The sequence below is a fragment of the Xenopus laevis genome, chromosome 2L (assembly GCF_017654675.1).
Source record: "Xenopus laevis strain J_2021 chromosome 2L, Xenopus_laevis_v10.1, whole genome shotgun sequence".
NCBI lineage: Eukaryota > Metazoa > Chordata > Amphibia > Anura > Pipidae > Xenopus > Xenopus laevis.
Window position 1 is genome coordinate 15,274,903 of NC_054373.1, and position 24,781 is coordinate 15,299,683.

The window sequence follows — 24,781 nt, forward strand, 5'->3', positions numbered from 1 at the left end:
ATACAAGTGCCGGCCGTAGGCCTTAGATCCAGGCAGCTCCTTTATTGGCCCATTGGATGTCATAAAGTAACTGGGATCAAGGGCTGACACTCAAAGGCTGTCTACTACCATTAGATACAGTGTTGCATTGGGGTTGGTGGGGTTGCTATGGTCTAGAGAGCACTGATCCCCATCCAATGGCTCATGAGCAACATGTTGTTCACCAAACCCTTGTATGTTGCTCCCAGTGGTCTCAAAGCAGGAGCTTATTTTTGAATTCCAGGCTTGTAGACAAGTCTTGGTTGTATAAAAACCCAGTGGGCTCTGAGCAGTTGTTGAGAAGCTAAGTTTAGGAGTTGTCACAAATTATAAAGCAGAAAATGAGGTTGGTCTGTAATATAAACTGATGCTACAGGGCTGATTATTAAATTCTGATGCTAATTGCACTGGTTTCTGTGCTGCCATGTAGTAATTATCTGTATTAATTACTAATCAGCCTTATATTGTGACATTTCTATTCTATGTTTCTATGTGTACTGTATATTGTGAGTGGGTCCCTAAGCTCAGTAAGTGACAGCAGCACAGAGCATGTGCAGTGAATCAGCAGAAAAGAAGATGAGCTACTGGGGCATCTTTGGAGACACAGATCTTTACTGCTAAAGGGCTGGTACAGATAATTAGAACATAATGCACAACATTTTTAGCTACTTCTTTAGTTAAGTTTTAGTTCTTCTTTAAGTAAATCACCCCCCCCCCCTCAAAGTTACATTACACATCAGGGCTCCTTTACCAACACAAAGCAATGAAAATGAGGCAAAATGATCAAAGGGGCATCTTTGGAGACACAGATCTTTACTGCTAAAGCTGTGGTTGCCTTGGGCTGGTACAGAAGCACAAAACACAATGTACAACATTTCTAGCTATTTCTTTAGTTAAGCTTTAGTTCTCCTTTAATGATACCTGCTAATGGGGTGTGGAGTGGTGAAGACTTGTCCAATGCATTTGTCTATTGGTTTATTGATGATGCACTTGTAATTCTGTGTGTATGTCAATGATACTCTTCATCCTAAGAAACCCTTTACAGCTGATTGGAACACAGGTACAAAAAAAAAAAAAAAAAAGAACAAGCCATTGGGAAGGGTGTGAGAAAATGCAGTTGCACAGTGAGACGGAATAATTAGCAAGCGCAGCACATATTCTCAGACAGGTAGTTAGTCCTGTTGCTGTCATCACTGTGACCTGACAGTTTGCTGTGCCCTTGGTAGGGGAGTACCATCAGCGTAAAGGTGGCCATACACGGAGAGATCCGCTCGTTTGGCGATGTCGCCAAACGAGCTGATCTCTCTCCGATATTCACACCTTGAGGTGGGCAATATCTGGCTGATCCGATCGTGGGCCCTAGGGCCCAACGATCGGATCCTAACGAATGGGAATGGGTGGTCGAATCGCGGGACCGCATCAACGAACAAACGCGGCCGCGATCCGATGGGACTTTTTGCCCCATCCGATCGAGATGCCAGATCTCGATCGGGAAAGCCCGTTGGGGGGGCCCCATACACGGGCCAATAAGCTGCTGACTTGGTCTGTCGGCAGCTTTTAGCTTAAAGCTAGTATGACCCCTATATAGCAAGATTATTCAACTACAGCTCCCATGCAGATTCTGTCCAGCGGAGGTCACGGCAGCCATCTTCTTCTCTTCGGTAATCTTCGGGAAGTGCCGTATTGGTGCATGTGTAGTTGGAGCAATTTTCTGTTCTGCAACAACTGCGCATGCAACAAAAGTCATGGAAATTGCGAAGCGCCGCTCTTATTCCGAAGATTACCGAAGAGCTGGAAGATGGCTTCTGTGAACTCCGCTGGACAGAATCTGCACCGAGAGGCAAGTAAAGACTTAGGGACATTTGCCCGGAGTAGCAGCTAGGTGGGGGGGGGAGGAGGGAGGGGGTCTTTGTCGGGTAGGGGGGTAGGGCTTTTTTTTTTACTATACAGTTAAATTCTCCTTTAAGGCATGGGAGCTGTAGTCCAGAAACAAAGTGTAGTGAGCAGTGGGTTGTATTCTTAGTGCAATATTGTACAAAAAAATCTTCCCCCAGCTCTCCAGGGTCCACAGCATCTTTAAAGTGCAAAATAATCCTTGAATAAGAATCCCAACTGACCTGTGTAAATTTGGCTTCATGTCTTTGTTCCTGCATTTGGAGCTAGGAGCTTTAAAGGAATTGTTCAGTATAAAAATATAAACTGGGTAAATAGGCTGTGCAAAATAAAAAATGTTTCTAATATAGTTAGTTGGGCAAAAATGTAATGTATAAAGGCTGGAGTGACTGGATGTGTAACATAATAGCCAGAACATTACACCTGCTTTTCAGCTCTCTTGGTTTGTCCCAGTGTATGGCCACCATTAGTTTGTTAATGAGTGGCTCCAATAAAAGGTGGGAGATTTGGGCTGGAGATCCCTGTTGAACATTTGAAGGGTACACCTGTCTTCTAAAAAAAAAAACCCACATCCTACGAGATTATCCATCTTACAACTGGTTAATAGAGGAAATAAGAAGTTTGGGGGGGGGTTGTTATGAAATAGAGCTGGTGATATCCTGAAATAGCAAATTGCTCTTCAACACAAAAAGAACACATTTTGTTCTGGCGTTTTTGTGTAAAAAAAAAAATGCAGAACAAACCTTCTGTTGCTAGGTGACCAGCAGGATTGGATGATCTAGTTTCACAGGGGTAGGAAAGCTCGTTAGATACTGTGACTAAGGATATCAACAATGCCAAGGTATTGCCTTAAAGGGATACTGAGGCAAAATCCCACGCATTTCGGTACTTAAGCAGTGATATATGATCCTTATTTTATGTGGGTGCTACTGCACCCCAAAAATACACATCTGACTGGCCCCATATGCTGTTGGGTTGCTGCAAGCTCCCATAGAAATAAACCAGTAGCATCAAACCAGATGCTTCTTAAGGCCCCCATACACGGGCAGATATAGCCTGCAGACAGGCTTCCCAATCGATATCTGGCCAATAGTTGGCCAGATGTCGAATGGGCAGGGTTAAAAATCCTGATGAATCAGGGATCGCATTGGTGTGTGCTCAACGTAGTAATCCGATCGTTGGGCCCTACTGCCAGGGGTGCTCCGCCAATGAGGCGAGTTGAGGCTGTCGCCTCAGGCGGCAGCGCCCCACTAGGTACCAGGGGCAGCAAAAATGCTGCTCCTGGTACTTTAAGAGCAACTTTCCGGGGGAGGGGGGGCAGCAGCAACTGCTGCTGCTTCAGGCGCTGGAGGGGCCAGGATCGCCCCTGCCTACTGCCCATGATTGAATTAGTCAGATATCGCACACCTCAAGATGGGAATATCGTGGAGAGATCCACTCGTTTGGTGAGGTTTGGCCACCATTAGACACTCTGGGTTATATCCAGAAAGGTAGAACTATGAAGTGCCATCCCCATGATATTGGGCCCTGCTGAAATGGGTTACAATTTATCTCCGCGTTCCTTTAAAGGGGTTGTAATCTTTCAGAGCATTTGTTTTTTAGATGGGGTTAGTGATCCCCATTTGAAAGTTGGAATGAGTCAGAAAAAAAAGAATTAAAAAAACTATAAAAAAAAGAAAAACTGAAGGCCAATTGAAAAGCTGCTTAGAATTTGCCATTCTATAACATACTAAAAGTTAACTTAAAGGTAACCCACCCCTTGAACAGCAAAATATACCCTGATGATTTGTTAGGAATGTCATGTTTCTATTAACACTCAGTACAGGTATGGGACCTGTTATCCAGAATTCTCGGGACCTGGGGTTTTCCGGATAACAGATCTTTCCCTAATTTGGGTCTTCCTGCCTTAAGTCTAATAGAAATTCATTTAAACATTAAATAAACCCAATAGGCTGGTTTTGCTTCCAATAAGAATTAATTATATCTTAGTTGGGATCAAGTGTAAGATACTGTTTTATTATTACAGAGAAAAAGGTAATAATTTTTAAAAATTTGGATTAATTGGATAAAATGGAGACAGCCATTCCGTAATTCGGAGCTTTCTGGATATCGGGTTTCTGGATAAGGGATCCTATACCTGTATAACCAACTGCCTTACACCAAATATTCACCAATGTTGCCGAAAGCTATGTACATTTTTGTGTATGTATGCAATACTGGTGATTCCCATTAAATATAAGTGGAATAGGGTTCTACTGGTTGGCCTAAAACCTTAGGGCCTGGTGGGATGGTGCTGAGATATCTTCTGCGTACCCTGCCCTCTCTGGTGACCCCTCTTGAATGTCATCCAGGAGGGTTGCTTGGGTGTAGGTTCTTATGTCTCTTCTTTAACTTGTATCAGGTTGAGCCTGAGTGGAGAAGGGGAAGGTTAGCAGAGGGCCCTTCATCACCAAACTTGATGTGCCAGAGTGTCAGAGATTCCCATTAAGTATAACTGAAGCTTGCCGTTATATCTTGCTTTACTTCGTTAGAAAGCTTTTTGTGTTAAAGGAAAAGTTCTGTGTAAAAATAAAAACTGGGTGAATAAATAGGCTGTGCAAAATAAAAAATGTATCTAATATAGTTAGTTAGCCAAAAATGTAATGTATAAAGGCTGGAGTGACTGGATGTGTAACATAATAGCCAGAAAACTACTTCCTACTTTTCAGCTCTCTAACTCTGAGTTAGTCAGCGACTTGAAGGGGGCCCACGTGGGACATAAATGTTCAGTGAGTTTGCAATTAATTCTCAGCATTCAGCTCAGATTCAAAAGCAACAGTTATGACTCATGTGGCCCCCCTCAAGTCTATGATTGTTACACATCCAGTCACTCCAGCCTTTATACATTACATTTTTGCCTAACTATATTAGAAACATTTTTCCATATACATAGCCTATTTATTTACCCAATAAATTATTTTATTTTTATACTGAACAATTCCTTTAAAACTGCCAAAGTGTCATGTTTGTTTACATGATCCAGGTAGAGATAATAAGCCCCCCCAGTTGATTTAGGGCGGGTGTCGGATCTCCTGCGCTGTTATGAAAGTGGAAAATAAAGAGACTTGTGGGAACGTTACTGAGCAGCGGTGTTGTTACACGCAGCAGGTTTTCATGTCAAAGCAATCAAATGTCTTGTCAACTGAATGTCATGCTCATGTAGATAAATATCTCCCATAAAAGAATGTGCAGCTAGATAGTATTTAACCCTTTCTAATGGCAACGGAAAATAAACATGCGCTTAAAGTGGACCTGTCACACTGACATATAAAGCTGTATAATACAAGTCCTTTTCAAATGAAACCTGAAATCCAAATTGTTTTTTATTAAAGCATTCATAGCTGTTGTAAACGCATTTAAAAATCTCAGCTGTCCATCAAATATTGTCTGCCCCTCCTCTATGCCTTAGGCATAGAGGCGGGGCAGACAATTACTTTCACTTTTCATTCAGCACTTACTGTACTAGATATCACTGCACTCTCCACATTACCCCACTCGCTTTACCATTTAATTGTGTAGCCAGTTCACAGGGATGGATATCAGGTCCCCCATTCTGGTGAATAAACAACATTTTGAGGTGATGCAAGGCTTGAATTAATGTGTGCTTGCTATAATTATGAATTCCGAGACCGAACTAAACAAGATTCAAATAATTTATCTAGTGTAATTAAAGTTTATTTTGCTTGACTAATGTCATAAAATAGTATTTGGAATAATTTTTTGGAGCGACAGGTCCCCTTTAATGGGCACGCTCTATATTCATTTTGTAAGGGGTGGTTTAAGGTAACTTTTAGTATGTAGAATGGTTAATTCTAAGCAACTTTTCAATTGGCCTTTATTTTTTATTTTTTACAGTTTTTTTAATTATTTGCCTTCTTCTTCTGACTATTTCCAGCTTTCAAATAGTTCTTACTGACCCCATCTCAAATACTCTGTAAAGATGCACATTTATAGTTATTGCTACTTTTTATTACTCATCTTTCTATTCAGGCCTCTCCTATTTATATTCGTCTCCTTCAAATCAATGCATGGTTGCTAGGGTAATTTAGTACCTAGCAACCCGATTGCTGAAAATGCAAATTGGAGAGCCGCTGAATAAAAAGCTAAATAACTCAAAAAACAGCCATGGCCCAACAGTTGATAAGGTGTGGTCTGTTATTGTGAGTATTTGGTGTCACATGGTGTCTCACATCTGTGTTGCAGCTCAGGGGTCCGCCCACATATCAAATGTATGTCAAAAAACATACATACACTTCAGAAATGCCATCCGCAGTATGTACGTGTTGTGTATAAGTGACAGTGTAAGCTCTACTGGGGTAGGGACTGGTGTGAATGGTGTATAATCTCTCTAATGTTTCCATTTTATAAATGGCGCAAGTTAGCCAGATGCCGTAGCTCAGACGCAAAAACTAGCAATCTTGCATGTCCATTTCTTAATTCTCACATGGGGGGGATGTTGAAAGTAGTAGGGCTATGATAGGTCCAGTGGAAAATCAGTAAACTGCTTAACTGCCATCTGACTGCCACAAGGAGTAAGTCCTACATTTCCAGATTCCATTGTAGCCTATGGAGAACACATATTTCCAACCCTAAATTGTCTAAATTGTGAAATAATGTAATTTGTTGTGGTTCTTTCCAGCACATCCCATCGGCCTCTATTAGTTAGGCACACTCACCTTATTTGGGAGAAGTGCCCTCCATTGAGTGTGTAAATAGAGATCTCTGAACGTATACACGGCTGGCAGGTTTCACACCAGACCCTGATGTAAGATGGATATTCCTGCCGTGGCCTAGGTCACCACTAAAGTAAACCTCATTATTCCCCATGAGATGCTGAGTGCGCTGGTTACTGACAGGTTAAATAAATGCAGCCATATATGGTCACTGCGGGTTAAAGAGAAAGTACCTGGCCCGGCTTTCCGTTGATTCAGCTCCATGCAGTAAGCTGTAATGTCAGTTGTTTATGTTCTATTGCATATGTTCTATTGCATGCTCCTCTAGCCTGTGCTCTCCTTTATAATAAATTAGTCACTGGTCTATGATAAATGAGAGTGAATATCTGATTGGTTGCTGGGGGTTACTACTGAGGAGTAAAGCTTGTAAAAATACTCATTTGGAGGCACTGTGCAATGTCAAAATGCGGATGACGCATTTAAAACAATTTGTGTGTTATAAATGCGGCCAACATCCCTCCCCCTTTTTGGGCTCATTTTAGTAATATTTGTGGTTTTTGAGTTATTTAGCTTTTTATTCAACAGCTCTCCAGTATGCAGTTTCAGTATATGATTGCTATGGTCCAAAGTACCTCAAAGGGCACCTGTTATCCCCAACCAAGGCTAATAGAGCCCACATTCTGGTTGGGGATAACAGTAATTTTTGTTTTTTTTTTAAAAAAATGCCTGCGCTACACTACCCGCACCGGGAAGGAGCTTCTGGTGCGAGCAGCCATGTCCGGTCACTCGCATGCGCATAATGTACCATAATTTGCTTGTTATGCGCATGCGAGTGACACAACGTGGCTGCTCGCACTGGAACTCTCTCCTGGTGCGTGTAGCATATCGCTTGCAAGGGGATTTTTTTTTAAAAAAAACAAAACGCAAAAACGCTGTTATCCCCAACTGGAATATAGCCCGCACTTTTGGTTGGGGATAACATTTTTACCAAACAGGTGCCCTTTAAAAAACATGCATTGATTTTAATAAGAGACTGGAATATGAATAGGAGATGGCCTCTGTAGAACGATAAGTAATAAAAAGTAGCAATAACAATAAATTTGTAGAGTTGCAGAGCATTTGGTTTTCGATGGGGTCTGTTTGCACTGTGTTTGTTGTGGGGCCCCCCCTGCCTGGTGCCCCCCCCACAGTGACTGCAGCTTTTTCTGCAACATGACTCATGACAGAGATTCCAGTTTCCCTGCGCTGGGGCAGATGGATGTGCACTGAAGTCGTACAGTCATGTTTGGACCTGCTGCTGCAATTTACATTGTTTTTCTCAGATTATCTAATATTGTTGTCTTGTCTGGTAACTCTCTACCTTGTCCAAGGGGGGAGGGGTGTTTTATGGACGGGTCCTTTTGGGGACAGATGCAGTCAGTGTCCTGTGGCACAGTGTACTGGCATAACGAGAGTGCCACCTTAGAATGCGGACATCTAGCTTCCAGTTGCTTTAAGGTAACTTTTAGTACAATTTAGAGAGTCATTTTCTGAGATAATTTGCTATTAGTTTTTATTTTTTACAATTTTAGTTATTTAGATTGTTAATCAGCAGTTCTCCAGTTTGCAATTGGTTCCTAGGGTCCAAATTACCCTAGCGACCATGCATTGATTTGAATAAGAGACTGGAATATGAATAGGCGAGGGACTGAATAGAAAGAGGAGTAATAAAAAGTAGCGATAACAATAAATTTGTTGCCATACAGAGCATTGTTTTTTTTTTTTTAGATGGGGTCAGTGACTCCGATTTAAAAGCTGGAAAGAATCAGAAGGCAAATTATTCAAAAACTATAAAACAAAATTGAAAAATGAAAAGTTGTTTAGAATTAGCCATTGTATAACACGCTAAAAGTTAATTTAAAAGTGAACCGCCCGTTTACTAGCATGTTACAGGGCAACCATTTTCCAGCTGAAGCATAATCGCATTACTGCACCAGAGCTGACACTTAGGGGCCAATTTACTTAGCTCGAGTGAAGGAATAGAGGGGAAAAAAACTTCGAATTTCAAATGTTTTTTTTGGCTACTTCGACCATCGAATGGGCTACTTCGACCTTCGACTTCGATTCGAACGATTCAAACTAAAAATCGTTTGACTATTCGACCATGCGATAGTCGAAGTACTGTCTCTTTAAAAAATACTTTGACCCCCTAGTTTGCCACCTAAAACCTACCGAGGCCAATGTTAGCCTATGGGGAAGGTCCCCATAGGCTTCATAACAATTTTCTGAACGAAGGAAAATCCTTCGATCGATGGATTAAAATCCTTCGATCGTAGGAATATCGCTAAATCCTTCGACATCAATATTCAAAGTCAAAGGATTTCAATTCAGCAGTCGAATATTGAAGGTTAGTTAACCCTCGATATTCGATCATAAGTAAATTTGCCACTTAGTGCGCCCTCCCTTTTTGTTGCTAAAAGTGCCTTTGATTAGCTGCCACACAGGCCCAATCCCATGCAGGAACAAGTGTTTTTCCCTCACGTGAATAGAGACAGGAAGTGAGCTGTGCTACTTCCTGTTTGAGTTTTGACCTCAATCTTGTGCTGAGGAACATGCCTGGCTAATGAAATTTGCAGTTATTGATGAACCATGAGGATGGGGGGCAAAAAGTACAGTGGAAAAATTAGCTTATTAGATTGAAAATGACAGAACAATTGGACAATAGACAGATTTCACTGTGACCGATGAAAATTTTCTAACCGGGCCGATCAATTTTCTGCCGGATGTCTGACGAAAAATCGCTAGATGCACGATCGTTCCATACCCACTAACCTCGCGATAATTTGAGGGATTGGTTGGATTGCACTGAAATCGGTTGTTCATCAAAGAATAATCTTTGCCTCTATGGGGGGCTTTAGACAACCTTTATGTGGTGTGGGGTTTGGTATACAGCCAAATCTTTAAGAAAGGGTTTGGTCCTTGGCTGGATTAAAAAGAAACCTAAAACAACCATATTGATTCTGAACAACTGGTGTTTCAGGCAACACGTTTACAGGTATTTGCGTATCTGGACGTGCGTCACATGAAGCCCTGATGTGTCACAGAGCTCTTTCACACTTGCCCTTTTTACAGATGTGTGTTTTTATGAGCATTTTGTATCAGAATCCACATTATTCTACACATTAACGCATTATATACATAAAGGTACTTGGTGGAACAATGGAAATGGCTGGCTCTGTACAACAGCATGAATAACGTTTGCGGTTGGTGAAAGCCAATCAATTCTATTTATAAGCAATGGCTGACGCCTACACGGTGCTCAGGATGGCTACAGATTTCTGTTCAGCAGCGATTAACTCTAGAAATGCTTCGCTGTTTATTAACGTGAGCAAATAAAAATCACAATCCATTGAAACTTTAAAGGGGAAGTAAAGTCGTTTAGCACTTGGGGTTGCAAAAATGTTAGGCACCCCCAAGTGATTGTATTTACTTACCTGAATCCCCGGGCCGGTGCTCCTATCTGCAGAAAACTGCACCGGCCCGGGGTTATACCAGCGAGCACAATGGAGCGATCCTCTTCCTGCTCCTTCTTTCATTGCGCGGCTGCGCATGCGCATTAGTGTGAAAAGCTGAACTTTAACTAAAAAGTCGGCTATTTCGTTCTACTGCGCATGCGTCTGCCCGGGAAATTTGAAGAAAGAAAAACCCGGAAGAGAAGCGTTCCGTGGTGCTCACTGGATATTGGCACCGGCCCGGGATTTCAGGTAAGTAAATACAATCACTTGGCGGTGTCTAACATTTGGCACCCCCAAGTGGTAAACAACTTTCCTTCTCCTTTAAAGTGCCTCCAGGGCTGCATTTACATAGCGGGTACCTCTAGGCCCGCTGTAGTTCGTCACCCCATCCCCTCCCTGTTATTCGCACAAATTTTCATCATAGTGACCTAGGGTTGCTACCTTTTTTGGTAAAAATACCGGCCTTTCTATATACTTAGATTTTTCCCTATTAATAACATTGGTGTCAAGCATCATTTTTACCGGTCAGGCCGGTAAAATACTGGCCAGTTGGCAACCCTATCTTGACAGGAACAATGGATATTGGCGCACTGGAAATTTAAAACACTATTTTATCTCCGACGCATCCTCAGTGTTTCTGAATCAATGTGGGTAAAGTTGGACAGCATGCTGCCCCCTAAAATCCTGCTGCCCTAGGCCCGGGCCTGGGTGCCTCTGTCTGGCGCAGAAATGGTTAAACTTTTTTTTTTTTTACTCTCTGGCTGGACCTTATACTGCGCTATGGTGTAATTTGTCCCAACATGTTTGGTGTTAAAGAGTGAACGTGTATCGTATTCCTAATGTCGGTTTCACCATGAACAAACAGGGGGCAGGCATTCAAGCACAGGATACACAGTAGATAACTGATAAGTGCTACTATAGTTTATATAAACAAGCTGCTGTGTAGCCATGGGGGCATCCATTCAAGCACAGGATACACAGTAAATAACAGAAAAGTACTACTATAGTTTATATAAACAAGCTGCTGTGTAGCCATGGGGGAAGCCATTCAAGCTGGAAAAAAAATAGAAAAGACACACAGGATACACAACAAATAAAAGATAAAACACCATTGCATTGGACAGACCTTATCTGTTATGTGCTATGTTACCTGTGCCTATTCTCCAGCTTGAATAGCTGCCCCCATGGCTACACAGCAGCTTATTTATATAAACTATAGTAGTACTTATCTGTTATCTACTGTGTATCCTGTGCTTGAATGGCTGCCCCGGTGGCTACAAAGCAGCTTACTTAAATAAACTAATAGTAGTCTTTTTGAAGCAAAAACACAGCTTTTACTAGTATATTAGATGATAATCACTTTAAAACACTTTCATTTTTTGGTGTTACTGTTCCTTTAAATATACAGGAAAGGAATGTTCTGTGCTGTGAAACAAACGTTCTCTACATAAAAGGGTTTTGACGAGTGTATGTTGTTAAAGTGAACTCCAAGCTTCCCATGACCACAAACTCACGAGTAAATGAAAATATATAATTGTAAGGTTCACTGGGCAGATGCACCTAAACCAGTGTATAAAAAAAGATATTTACAGTGACAAAAGTTACTAGTTATGCACATAATGGTGTCCCCTTTTAAAAAGGGGTGGTTCACCTTTAAATTAACTTATAGTATGTCATAGAATGGCTAATTCCAAGCAACTTTTCAATTTGGCTTTATCTTTTCCTTTTTATAGTTTCTGAAGTAATTGCCTTCTACTTCTTCTTCTTCTTCCAGTTTTCAAATGGTGTCACTGACCCCAACATCTAACAAACAAATGCTCTTTGAGGCTACTAGTTTATTGTTATTGCTACTTTGTATTATTCACCTTTCTGTTCAGGCCTCTCCTATTCATATTCCAGCCTCTCATTCGAATCAATGCATGGTTGCTATGTTAATATGGGCCCTAGCAATAAGATAAGCTGCTGAAATCAGAAACTGGAGAGATGTTGAATAAAAAGCTAAATAACTAAAAAAAATATGTTAAAAAATTAAAGCTAATTACAAGTTGTCTCCGAATATTACTTTCTGCATCATGCCAAAAGTTAATTTAAAGGGGAACAATCCATTAATAGATAAAACTCCACAAAAACTAGAATTAAAATAAATAATAAACTATTATATATATTATATTATATAAGGGCTGTATGCCTATTAGCAGTGTGGAGCAGTGTGCAGTGCAGTTCCAAGCAGGATTGAGCCTTAAAGGAACAGTAACACCAAAAGATGAGTGTTTTTAAGTAATGCAAATAGCATGTAGTGTTGCCCTGCACTGGTAAAACTGATCTGAAACTGATCATTTTTGGATGTTACTGTTCCTTTAAAAGCACACATCCGCAATGTAGGGTTTCACTATGAGACTATTTGCACTGTGCAGTGTTTGCTTCCAAGGATCATTAAAGTGCCACACCCTCGTGTGTATTCACAGCATGGAATGCACAGCCCAAAAACACAAGGCATGTTTCTAAAATCCCATGAACAATGGAAGTAGAATTATGCCCTTGCCCTCCAGGGACATATAGATGCACTGAGGGTCAGGTAGTAAGTTCAGTATCTGCACAGAGATCAGGGCTGCTGTCTATGAGAACTGATGCAGCAGCTCTATTCACAAGTACAAACGAAGGGGTCCATTTACTAAAGTGCGGTAAATCTGACGTTAAAGGATAAGTAAACCTTTAACATAAGTGAATGTAAAATTAACGAGGGTGCTATTCTAAGAAATTTTGCAATGTACATTCATTATTTATTTTGTTTTTATTCCAAGATATTAAGGTATACGTGTCCTGTTAACATTAATGAATTTTGTTACAACAGCGCCACCTGCTGGTCAGTTTCCTTCCAGTCTGACCACCAAGTAGTCAAGGAAGTTGTCAGGAGAACAGATTTTGTTATATTTAATTTTGAAATCTGACATGGGGCTAGACATATTGGCAGTTTCCCAGCTGCCCCCAGTCATGTGACTTGTGCTCTGATAAACTTCAGTCACTCTTTACTGCTGTACTGCAAATTGGAGTGATATAACCACTCCCTTTCCCCCCAGCAGCCTAACAACTGAACAATGTAATCAGATAACAGCTCCCTAACACAAGATAACAGCTCCCTGGTAGATCTATAAACAACACTCTGTAGCTAAATCCAGGTCCCACTGAGACACATTCAGTTACATTCAGTTACATTAAGTAGGAGAAACAACAGCCGGCCAGAAAGCAGTTCCATCCTAAAGTGCTGGCTCTTTCTAAAAGCACATGACACATAGAAATATTGGAGCATTGGCCATGAATACTTTAAGTTAAAATTATATTCAGGATAGCCCTTGAATGTATTTTCTCCCTGCTGCTGATCACTTGAGCACATATAGGAGAATATGACTATTATTCTGATCATCTATTTGCCTTCTGAACAATTGGAGATGGCGGCGTCTTCATTATTTCCACCAATGCAGTCAGCCCCTAGATCTCCTGCCCTCGGGGTTCCCTCCCTGATCTTCCTCACAGCAGGGGACATCCCTCTTTCAATGGACTATACCTGACTCCCTATGGAGCTGTAAAACGGGAGACTATTTTATAACGCTGTAATAGACAGTGTTTGTCTATATCATTGCTTGCTACTCCCCCAAACTATTGAAAGGCTCCCAGTTATTTATTGATTTTTTTTTCTTTAACTGTTAGCAGCCCCTCCCTTCCTACTGTGAAATGGAAAAATATAGCTAATAAACAACCACTGCCCATCTCGTAAACTTGAGACATGTTTCTAAACGTTTCCAAACTCCTAAGAATGGAGAAGAAATTGGAAACTTTATATTTAATTCTACCGGCACACGGGGAAAAAAAAACACCTCTTTTAGGCATAGCTGACATTGGGCATTTATCCCACTGTTTTAGTAGAAAATACATGGGACCCAAAATGCATGACATTTGCTCCCTCTAACTACATAAATCAATTTTCCTTTTCAATCCAAAGTGTGGCAGCTGAGATTGTCCCCTACTATAGGGCTACTATATGTCCAGTTAATTTAAAGCAGCATTATGGAGACAGTACTTTAGGGCAGAGACACGCGTGAAGATTCGGGAAGTTTTAGTTGCCCAGCGACAAATCACCTCTTCTTCGAGCGACTAATCTCCCCGAACTGCTTTCCCGCCTGCTAGAATCTAAATCGCCGGCAGGGTGGCACTCGGAGCGCTTAATTTTTTCAGAAGTTGCCTTAAGTTTCCTCGTGATTCAACTTCGGGCGACTTTGGAAAACAAAGCACTCCAGGTGCCATCCCGCCGGCAATTAAAGGTGACCATATACTATAAGATCCGCTCATTTGGCAAGGTTGCCAAAAGAGGGGATCTTAACCCGATATGCCCGTTAACAGCTGGGCAATATCGGATGAATCGGTCTAAAGGACCAAGATCGGCAGCTTTAATCTGCCCGTGTATGGCCACCTTTAGATTGTAACTGGCGGGAAGGCAGTTTGGGGAGATTAGTCGCCCAAAGAAGAGGCGATTTGTCGCTGGGCAACTAATCTCCCCGAATCTCCATGTGTCTCTGCCCTTAATGTGTATAGCAGTTCTTTGTAGGCCTTTAATTCTCCCTTAATCTTCATCAACTGCTTCCATTGACCTTTGATAATTGTATTATGTATTTGCTAATGTAGGGTTACCTATGTGAATGCAGTATATGTAGACACTAATACAATTGCAGCCACACTGCAGGGGATAGGAGGTGTTTTCTGTATCTGTGCTTGGGAACAGTATTTGCATAGTAGTTACTGAACAGTTGGCTGGTGCAAACAGAGCTGTCTTGCAAATAGGGTCGCAAATAGGGTCGCTTGCCCTGGGGCCTGAAAATAATTTGACCAGACATAGCAACAGTAGGTAGAAATAGGGGCAATGGCACATGGAGGGATTAAAGGGTGGTTCACCTTTAAGTTACATTTTAGTATGTTGTAGAATGGCCACTTCTAAGAAACTTTTCGATCTTCATTATTTATTTTTTGTGTAGTGCTAGATTGTTTGCCTTCTTCTGACTCTTTCCAGCATTCCAATCGGGGTCACTGACCCCATCTGAAAATAAATACTCTGTAAGGCTACATATTTATTGTTATTGCTACTTTTTATTACTCATCTTTCTATTCTGGCCACTCTTATTCATATTCCAGTCTCTTATTTCCATCAATGCATGGTTGCTAGGGGAATTTGTACCCTAGCAGCCAGATTGCAAAAATTGCAAACTGGAGAGCTGCTGAATAAAAGGCTAAATAACTCAAAACCCACAAATAATAAAAATTGAAAACCAATTGCAGATTGTCTCAAAATATCACTCTCAACGGCATAGTATAGCATGCGATGATTGCAGCAATATTTAGTCGACTGTGGTTGCACTTTGAAAATGAGCCATATAGTGTCATTATTTGATACAACAAAGACATCAAAAGCAGTGAAATACTTGACCCTGTTTATCTGCCATACGTGGGGGGTATGGCTTGGAAAGAGTTAAGACGCAGATAAACAGATTAAAGGCAAAATGCATTAGTAGGTCTTTGTCTCCTTTTGATCCCCCTTTAAATAAAAGTGAAGTGTGAGACTGCAGCTGAAGTTGGCCACATGCCGAGGGAGAGGATTGGCTGGGTCATTTGTTTGTCATTCTTAATGGTCGACCTCCCCTCTGAGAATGAGCCCCTTCACCAGCCATTGTGTGATTACTTTAAAGGGGTGGTTCACCTTCAAGTTACCTTTTAGTATATTCTGAAACGACTAATTCTAAGCAACTTTTCAATTGGCCTTCATTTTTTCTTTTTTATCATTTTTGAATTATTTGCCTTCTTCTGACTCCTTCCAGCTTCACTGACCCCATCTGAAAACAAATATTGTAAGTATACAAAGTTATTGCTACTTTTTATCTCTCATCTTTCTATTCAGGCCTCTCCTATTCATATTCCAGTCTCTTATTCAAATCAGGACATGGTTGCTAGGGGAATTTGGACCCTAGCAACCAGATTGTTGAAATTGCAAACTGGAGAGCTGCTGAATGAAAACCTAAATAACTCAAAAACCGTAGCTAATAAAAAATGAAAAGCAATTGCAAATTGCTTTAGAATATCACTCGCTATATCATAGTAAAGGTTAATTTAAAGGTGAACAACCTATTTAAATGGAATATGATTGCTCTGGATGGAAACTGCAACTGTCTTCTTCAGTCATCAGATGATATAGGCTGCCCCTTGCTCCTGTTTCAAGAGACATGTTTATAGAGAAGCAGTATGATAGCTCCTACCTTTTATCTGTATACCAAAAAAGAAAACTACTCTCTTGCTGTTTAAATAATAAAACAGGGCATCTCCTATTCGTATAATATTAAATATAATGAAACATTGCTTTCCTGACCGTAAGGGAAGCAATGTGGCATCTCCCAACCATATGCTTCAATGCAAACATACATTATGCTCTCCGCTCTGTCCATATAAGGCAAAATAAAGAAAGTTAAATATATTAACTCATTATGAGGTTGGGGGGTGGCTTGTTTAAACAGAGGGCAACAATAGGGGAAAATTCTATTAGTCTGTTCTGACACCAAAATGCCTAATTTAATAACCTAATCTTTTAAATGGCATCTCCCAGGCACTTTGCTACCATCCTAAATTCTTTGTTGGGGGTGGGGGGTCAGTACGAATGACTAGAAAGCCCCTTTGTCTTGTGCTCCAGCTACCTGCACTGCTTTCCTTAAACTTGCAAATTTTCTGTCACCCAGCTGGGACATCCCGCTAGACAATTAGATAAAGCTCGCAGGGGGTCAGCACCCCCCACCCCACTGCAGGATGGTCAAGAACAGGTTCCCAGAAGCCACAGTTGTTATGTGTGTGACTAAATACCAGAAGGCCAGGCAAACAGAATAAAAGGAGGAAGGGAGTTACAAAAAAAAAACAAAAAAAAAAAACACTCCCCAAATGGCCCGTCTCATCTTCACTTGAAACTTAGAGATCCACCCACAGCTCTGGCAGCCAGAAATCCATTCAGTGACTTGTGAGAGGTTTCTCATTAGTGCACGGAGTGTGGAGTTACAGCATGTGCAAGCGAGCGAGGAAAAGCCTGCAAGCTCACACACAATGGGTAAGTCTGCCTTTCTCTTCAGCCAGCCTTACTTTTTGGGGGAAATTTAGAAAAATCCAACAGAATTGAGGGGCAAAAAACTTACCTTTGCTCTGAAGGCTGTGTGTCTTTTTTTTTTTTTTGTCTTCATGGGGTATTAAAACAACCGGCAATGTATGATGTGTATGTGTTATATGAAAAAGCATGTTTTGCTAATTGTCCGTGTGGATATGGTTATTATAGAATGGAAGTAGATTATAAATGACAGGAGGGAGTTTGGTTATAAGGACAGTAACAGCATGCTGTGAGTTGTAGTTTAAAAAGTAATATATATATATAAAAAGAAACTTTAGGGTTATTGATCACTGCAAACCCCCTGACATTCCCCTTTCCCTAAAAACACGAGTGCAAGGCTTTTTACATTTGTTTTTTCTTCTATCATTCCCCTTTATGCTGTCACGTGTCTCTAGCCAATGTAATAAGCCCTCATAGGGGTTGTTCCTTCTAATAGATTGTAAGCTCCACTGGGGACTGGCAGGGACTGATGCGGGTAATGTGCGATCTCTGTAAAGCACTTATATTCCTCTTAACACGCAGCACAGAAATCTTGGTATATTTCCCCTTTACATGGACAGTAGGGAAAAGCCACAGTCTCCGCAAATCCACATAGTGTGTGTGTCTTCCCTTTTGCAGGGAATCCAGGGCTGCTGAAACCTGAGCACACCCCCTGCACAATACGTTTTTCATACTGAATTAAAGTGGAACGTTGGACGGTATTTTCCTGTAACCCGATCAGGACAGGCTCATGTTTACTTGGGATCACTGGGGCTGCTGTTTTTAGCTTTAAACTCATAATTTCCACTTTGCCGGTCGATTACAGAAAAAAGAAAGTTCTGTGTTTTTGGTAACCACGGTATGTAAAGAGTAAAAATAATCGGACCCCCCTGATGTTGAACTGAAATAACTACACAAGTAACAATATTGTTTCAAGCGTCTCGGGCTCCCTTTATAATCGCTCCGGTTACGCTGTAGCACTGGATGTGTTTACATTCACTAGAAATGGGATTATTTTAGGAAGAGGGACGTATATTGAAGGTCATAACTATTGCTTTGAGGTCACAGTACGTTCTGTAGGACTCGCGAGGTAAGTCCGGCTGTTGAGTTGGAACACTCAGATAGCACATGCTCGGTGTGTCTGTGTCATCGGCAGTTGCATTAAAAGGGCAATTGTGAAACTACTGGTAATACCGGAAATGGAGCAGCAGCTGGATGAATGTGGTTACATCTGTAAGGCATTTGCTAATCTCTTTCGGTGTCACCTTGTCTCCTCTCTGCTCTCCATGGATTTTTCTGTGCCTGCCTCAAAAGCTGTAGGAAGTGAAGATCAGAGCTTGTTTTATCTGCCCGATCCCCTTTTTACATTGGATCTGTGACCTATAACCCTGCCTGGGCCAAATGTCCATTGATCTGTTGCAGGGTGGGAAATGAGGTGTTGCGGGAAAACTCCAAACATAAAAGGGACTGGACTTGTCCTCTCCAGGACCCCTGACACTTTCAGATCCAATTTGGATGTAGCGCAGGAGAAATAATCATCCTGTGACTTCAAAAGGAGCACATCTGTACCCACGGGGATGGAGTTGTAGTCTCCTGAGTGGTATCGGGTGCTGCTGGTTATAATTCTGATATACTTGCAGGGCTGTAAAGTTTGCTGCCCGGAACTCTTTGGGTTTCCAGCTCATTCATTTAACTACAGACGAAATATATATAAGTATCAGCACAACCCTATACAATGTATTTTTCATAAAGATCAGGGATTAAAGGGATAAACTGGTAACAGTGATTTTTATCTGCTGGCAGTTGCATGCACTGGGAGCTTAACCCTGCCTGTTCATGCACAGTGGTATAAAGTTTGGAGCTTTCTGCTTTTTTACTGTTATTTGCTGTGACGCTTTGTCTTAGAACATAGAACCTAAAAACCCGGCGCTTACAGTATGGGCAGGGGTCCCCAACCTTTCTTACTCGTGAGCCACATTTAAATGTAAAAAGAGTTGGGAGCAACACGAGCATAAAAAAAAAGTTCCTGGGGTGCCATTGGATATTTGGTAGCCTCCATGTGGACTGGCAGCCTACACGGCTCTACTTGGCATACACCTAGCTTTTATACAACTAGGGTTGCCACCTGGTCGGTATGTTATTAATCGAGAAAAAAAGATCAATATATAGGAAGGCCGGTATTTTTTTTCCAAAAAAGTTGGCAAAACTATATACAACCTGCTTAATATAAATATATATATATATATATATATATATATATATATATATATATATATATATATATATATATATATATATATATATATATTATAACATCTAGACTCTAGACAAATTGGGCACTATCCAGTAACCCAGATCAGCCTATCAGCAGTTAGTTTATACTGATCTGTTGTGCTTAGAATAATATAGTGAATAAAGTACCCCCTATTGTAAAATATAAGGATAAGTCACAGAGGAGTTCCATGACCATATAAAAGCATGAGGCCAAAGGCATGGTGCCCTTTAATGCTGTGACTTCCCCAGCTTGTGACAAGACCAGCCTTTATACCAGTGATCCCCAACCAGTGGCTCTTGAGTAACATGTTGCTCTCCAACCCCTTGGATATTGCTCTCAGTGTCCTCAAAGCAGGTGTTTATTTTTTAATTCTAGGCTTTAAAGCATGTTTTAATTGCATACAGCAAAGTATAGTACAAAATAGAGCCTCTTGTAGGCGGCCAGTCCTCATAGGGGATAGCAAATGGCCAGTCACAGCTCTTATTTGGCACCCAAGGGACTTTTTCATGCTTCATTGCTCCCCAACTCTTTTTACGTTTGAATGTGGCTCACTGGTTAAAAAGGTTGGGGACCCCTGCTTTAGACCATAGACTTCCTGAATGCAGCCATAAAAGGGACAGTGGTATCTCATCTATCAATAACATGGATTTATGGTACCAAACAGCCTAGAATTTCATGGATTTATGGTACCAAACAGCCTAGAATTTCTGGGATATCTCCTTAGTAACCCCTGCCTGGTGGCACTTTATTGTTCCTTTACTCTCACCCCCCTTCCAAAACTCAGAGCTGGATGAGTGTTTCCCTTTGTCCTAGCATGGCCCCTATAACATTGATGTAAGGGTTAATGATCACTTTCCCTTCTCCGGGTTTCACACTTTACATAAATACATAACATGGGGCTTGGCAACAAACTCAAATGCAAATGACGGATCTGTGAACATTTCGTATGACGCCTCCTGGAAGTTGTATTTAGAATAAAGATGTAGCAGAGCAATAAAGTGTAATCCTCTGTTACTGGAAGGATTAGCTTCTCTGTTCTGATGCCCCCATTCATGTGTTGCACATCATTGCTGTCTCAGTATCTCTCAGGGCAGTAATTAGAATGGGATCTTGGTTCTAAGGACATGTAAAGTCCTGTTTTTATATAGTACAGGAATGGGACCTAGAATGCTCGGGACTTGGGGTTTTCCGGATTATGGATTTAACTGTAATTTGCATATTCATACCTTAAGTCTACTAGAAAATCATTTAAACATTAAATAGACTCAATAGGCTGGTATTGCTTCCAATAAGGATTAATTCTATCTTAGTTGGGATCAAGTACAAGCTACTGTTTTATTATCACAGAGAAAAAGGAAATCGTTTTTAAAAAAATTGGATTTGGATAAAATGGAGTCTATGGACCTTTCCGTAATTCGGAGCTTTCTGGATAACGGGTTTCCGGATAACGGATCCAATACCTGTATCATGAAAACTATTTGTAAGTGTGTCTGTGTGTTTAACAACAGTTCGTTTGGGAAAGCTGCTTTTGTGCTCACATAGGGAGGCATAATCAGGGGTGTATTCTCTGCCGATATAGAAGATCCCAAGTCCTGTGTTGCGGCTCCAATTCACTTGAATGGGAAGTGATGGTACTGGTGCTTATAAGCATTTGAGCACAAGGCAGCCCTTTGCTTTCTGCTTTTCTGTAGCACCTTGTTCAGACCAATGCTTCCTAGTTTGCATCTCTGATGCATCCAAAGTGAAGGCCCACATATTGCCCCAGCCAGGATCGGATTAATGCACAGGCTACCCTACATGGGCTGGAGCCTAGAGGCCCATTCCTCTTTACTTTCAATATTTCTTCTTATTTGCGCTGCTGGATACAGTTGGGCTCACGTGCTGGGAGGAGAAGGCAGACAAAGTGCTTGCGGGAAACCAGATGCAATACAATAGTACCACATGCAGGTAGCACTGTATTCATCATGGGAGAGGTGCAGATCTTTGCACCTGTTCTTATTTATTTATTTATTGCACATTGCATTCCTATATCAAACCCAATGTTGCACAATTCTGAGCCCTTATACCGTTGAGTCTTAAACTTGGGTGCCAATATTTTGCACTTCCATAAGCCCCCATCCTGAAATCAAGGTTCAAGGTGTTCTTCTGTTGTAATTCTGCAACAACTGCGGAACAAGGAATGTTAAAGGTGTACTTCACCTAAGTTTAACTTTTAGGATGTTATAGAATGGCCAATGCTAAGCAAATTTTCACTTGGTCTTCATTATTTATTTTGTATAGTTTCTTCTTCTTCTGACTCTTTCCAGTTTTCACTGACCCCGTCTAAAAAACAAATGCCCTTTAAGCCTATCGGTTTATTGTTATTGCAACTTTTTATTACTAATGCTACAATTCAGACCCTCCCCTGATTATATTCCAGTCTCTTATTCAAATCAGTGCATGGTTGCTAGGGTAATTTGGAGCCTAGCAACCAGATTGCTGAAATTGCAATCTGCAGAGCTGCCAAATAAAAGGCTAAATAACTCAAAAACCACAAGTAATAAATAATGAAAACCAATTGCAAATGTTCTCAGACTATCGCTCTCTGCGTCATACTAAAAGTTAACCCAAAGGTGAACAACCACAAGAAATCTGGCCTTGTATAAAGCAGCTTTTGTTTCTCCTTCTCTGTTCTCTGGGTCTGACTCCTGAAACAAAGTAACAAGAGTTAGTTTTCCTTCTGGTCTGTAACTTGGTTGCAACATTGTTTCAGGAGTCAAAGCCAGTAGCACACAAAACTGTCAGATTCTAGTTTCAATAGAAATTACATTTACAACGAATAAACATTTTCTCTAAACTTGCTTTAAATTAAATTTTCCTTGCAAAACCGCAGTTTTGGGTGGAGTTCCCCTTTAAAAAACACACCCTTTTAGGGCAGAGACATGCTGCGCTTCGGCGAGATTTGTCGCCCGGCGACAAATCTCCTCTTCTTCGGGGCGACTAATCTCCCCAAACTGCCTTCCCGTTGGCTAGAATCTAAATCGCCGGCGGGATGGCACTTGGAGCACTTCATTTTCCGAAGTCGCCAGAAGTTTCCTCGTGAGGCGACTTCGGAAAACGAAGTGCTTAAAGTGCCATCCCGTTGGCTATTTCCATTCTAGCCGGCGAGGAGGCAGTTCGAGGAGATTAGTCGCCCCAAAGAAGAGGAGATTTGTTGCCACAGTGTGTCTCTGCCTTTAAAGTCTGCATGTATGTATCTTCTTATTTACCTTTTGATTTTTGTTTTTAATCATTCTCTTCTCTGTCTGAGCATGTTTAGAAGAGTATAAGTGATTATCTTTTGTTTGGCAGAGACAATCCTTTATAATTAACAGCAAAGCCACTGTAACCCTTTGGGTTCCGGGGAGGAGGGAGCAAGGCATTCACTTTTACTCTCTGTACGGCCCCCTCAGAAATAACTGAAGTGATCCCAATTTACAGCTCTGGTTTCGGAGCATAACAAACAGGACTGTATCACTTTACATGTTGGATTTTTGTAACCTGCGTTCAGTAGCGCTCTAGGGACTGACTGCTGCTATTGTTATCCTTCTGTATTAAAGAGACACCTGGGAATAACTCGACCTCCAGTATTTTTGTTTTTCTTTTTATCACGCTATGTGAAAACTTAAATACTCTACATTTCCACCCAAAGATCACAGCAAATATTTTTCTGCTATGGTTGACGGGTTGAAGGAATTTTTCCCCCTCGGAGACAAATTGGAGAGGCTTCACATGATGTTTTTCATCTTCCTCTCGATCAACTAGCAGTTAGGCAGGTTATATATAGAATTTAAAGGTTGAACTTGATGGACGTGTGTGTTCTTTCAACCTAACTTACTATGTTTACTATGTTTTATTAAAGCCATAAAGAAGAAATGGCCGCTGTGTTTTCTTAAAGCATCAGTGTCAAAATGTTTTTCTTTTTTTTTTTAAATTTTTAATAATTGTGGATTTCCTGGTTTTAGTATAATTAAGATATGTAACCTGATATCCAAACCTGGGGTTTTCTGGATAAGGGATCTTTCTGTAATTTGGATCTTCATACCTTAAGTCTACTAGAAAATCATTTAAACATTAAATAAACCCAATAGGCTGGTTTTGCTTCCAAATATGATTAATTATATCTTAGTTGGGATCAAGTACAAGCTACTGTTTTATTATTACAGAAAAAAAGGAAATAATTTTAGAAAAATATGATTATTTGGATAAAATGGAGTCTATGGAAGATGGCCTTTCTGTAATTTGGAGCTGTCTGGATAACGGCTTTCTCTACCTTAATTTGTATGGATTAAATCCAGCTGTCATTGTAATCAATAGAACGTAACACTCCCTTGTCTGTTGCCAGCCAGGCTGCTTGTGTGGCATCAGTTTGTGTTCCTGCTGCTTCAGTACATTTTATATTTTATACAATGAAAGAGTAACACAGTTTCTATAAGTTACAATGTTTTCTTTTGAGTGTGTGTGTCTTTGTAGCGAGTCTCCAGTGTGCTAGTGTCCTGGGTCACTGACTTCGGGATAAGAGGAAACACTTTCCCTTTATAAAAACATACAACTCGGCTGAAAACTCAATACATAGGGGGATTGTATAACAACCTGTCCTCCAACATCTGCAGTTCAACAGCTGAAAGGCTACAGATTGTTATTATTATCATTATCAACGTGTATTTATAAAGATTACACAATGTGTGTGGTATCTATTACTCCCCCTGCCACAGGCCCCTATAATTCTGTAGGAACAACTTCACATCCAGTCTGGGACTAATTCCACTTATATGAGTGCCTCCAAGGCAGAGGTAATACCTCTGAGTATTTTCCCCCAAGCTGGGGTTCATTTTAGGAATAAAATCGCATTGGCCTAGGTAAAAAAAGTAGCGTTCAGTCTTGAGGTGGCCATTGACGGGCCTATTGGCTCATATATGGGCCCCTCTGATGGGCCTACTGGACTGAAAACGGAGCAGATGTCAATCAGGCAGGTCTGAAAATCTCTAAGGAGTGACAAATGCATTGGCTTATTGATGAGGGTCTACCCCGACAGCCTGTATCCCCTTCAATGTGATCCTATCATGCCAATCGATCTTTTATTGCCCTCTTTTGGGCAGAGACACACACTCAGATTCGGGGGGGTTTGGCCCATCGTCAAATTTTCTCTTCTTCGGTGCAACTAATCTCCTTGAACTGCCTCCCGCCGGCTAGAATGTAAATCGCTGGC

At 41.0% G+C, this 24,781-nt stretch overlaps 1 protein-coding gene across 6 annotated transcripts in view; it reads left to right on the forward strand.

The window, feature by feature from the left end:
* The window catches only part of tiam1.L (T cell lymphoma invasion and metastasis L homeolog), a 228,642-nt gene that overhangs the window by 101,421 nt on the left and 102,440 nt on the right, over positions 1–24,781 (forward strand). For 2 of the 6 annotated variants that reach the window (XM_018245946.2, XM_018245950.2), the window contains exon 1: positions 17,053–17,246. The exons of 3 other annotated variants lie outside the window; for them this stretch is intronic. The gene's annotated coding sequence lies outside the window, so the exon portion shown is untranslated. Of the gene's footprint in view, positions 1–17,049; positions 17,247–24,781 lie in introns of those variants that run through there. One more of the 6 variants, XM_018245951.2, reaches the window with a different exon arrangement.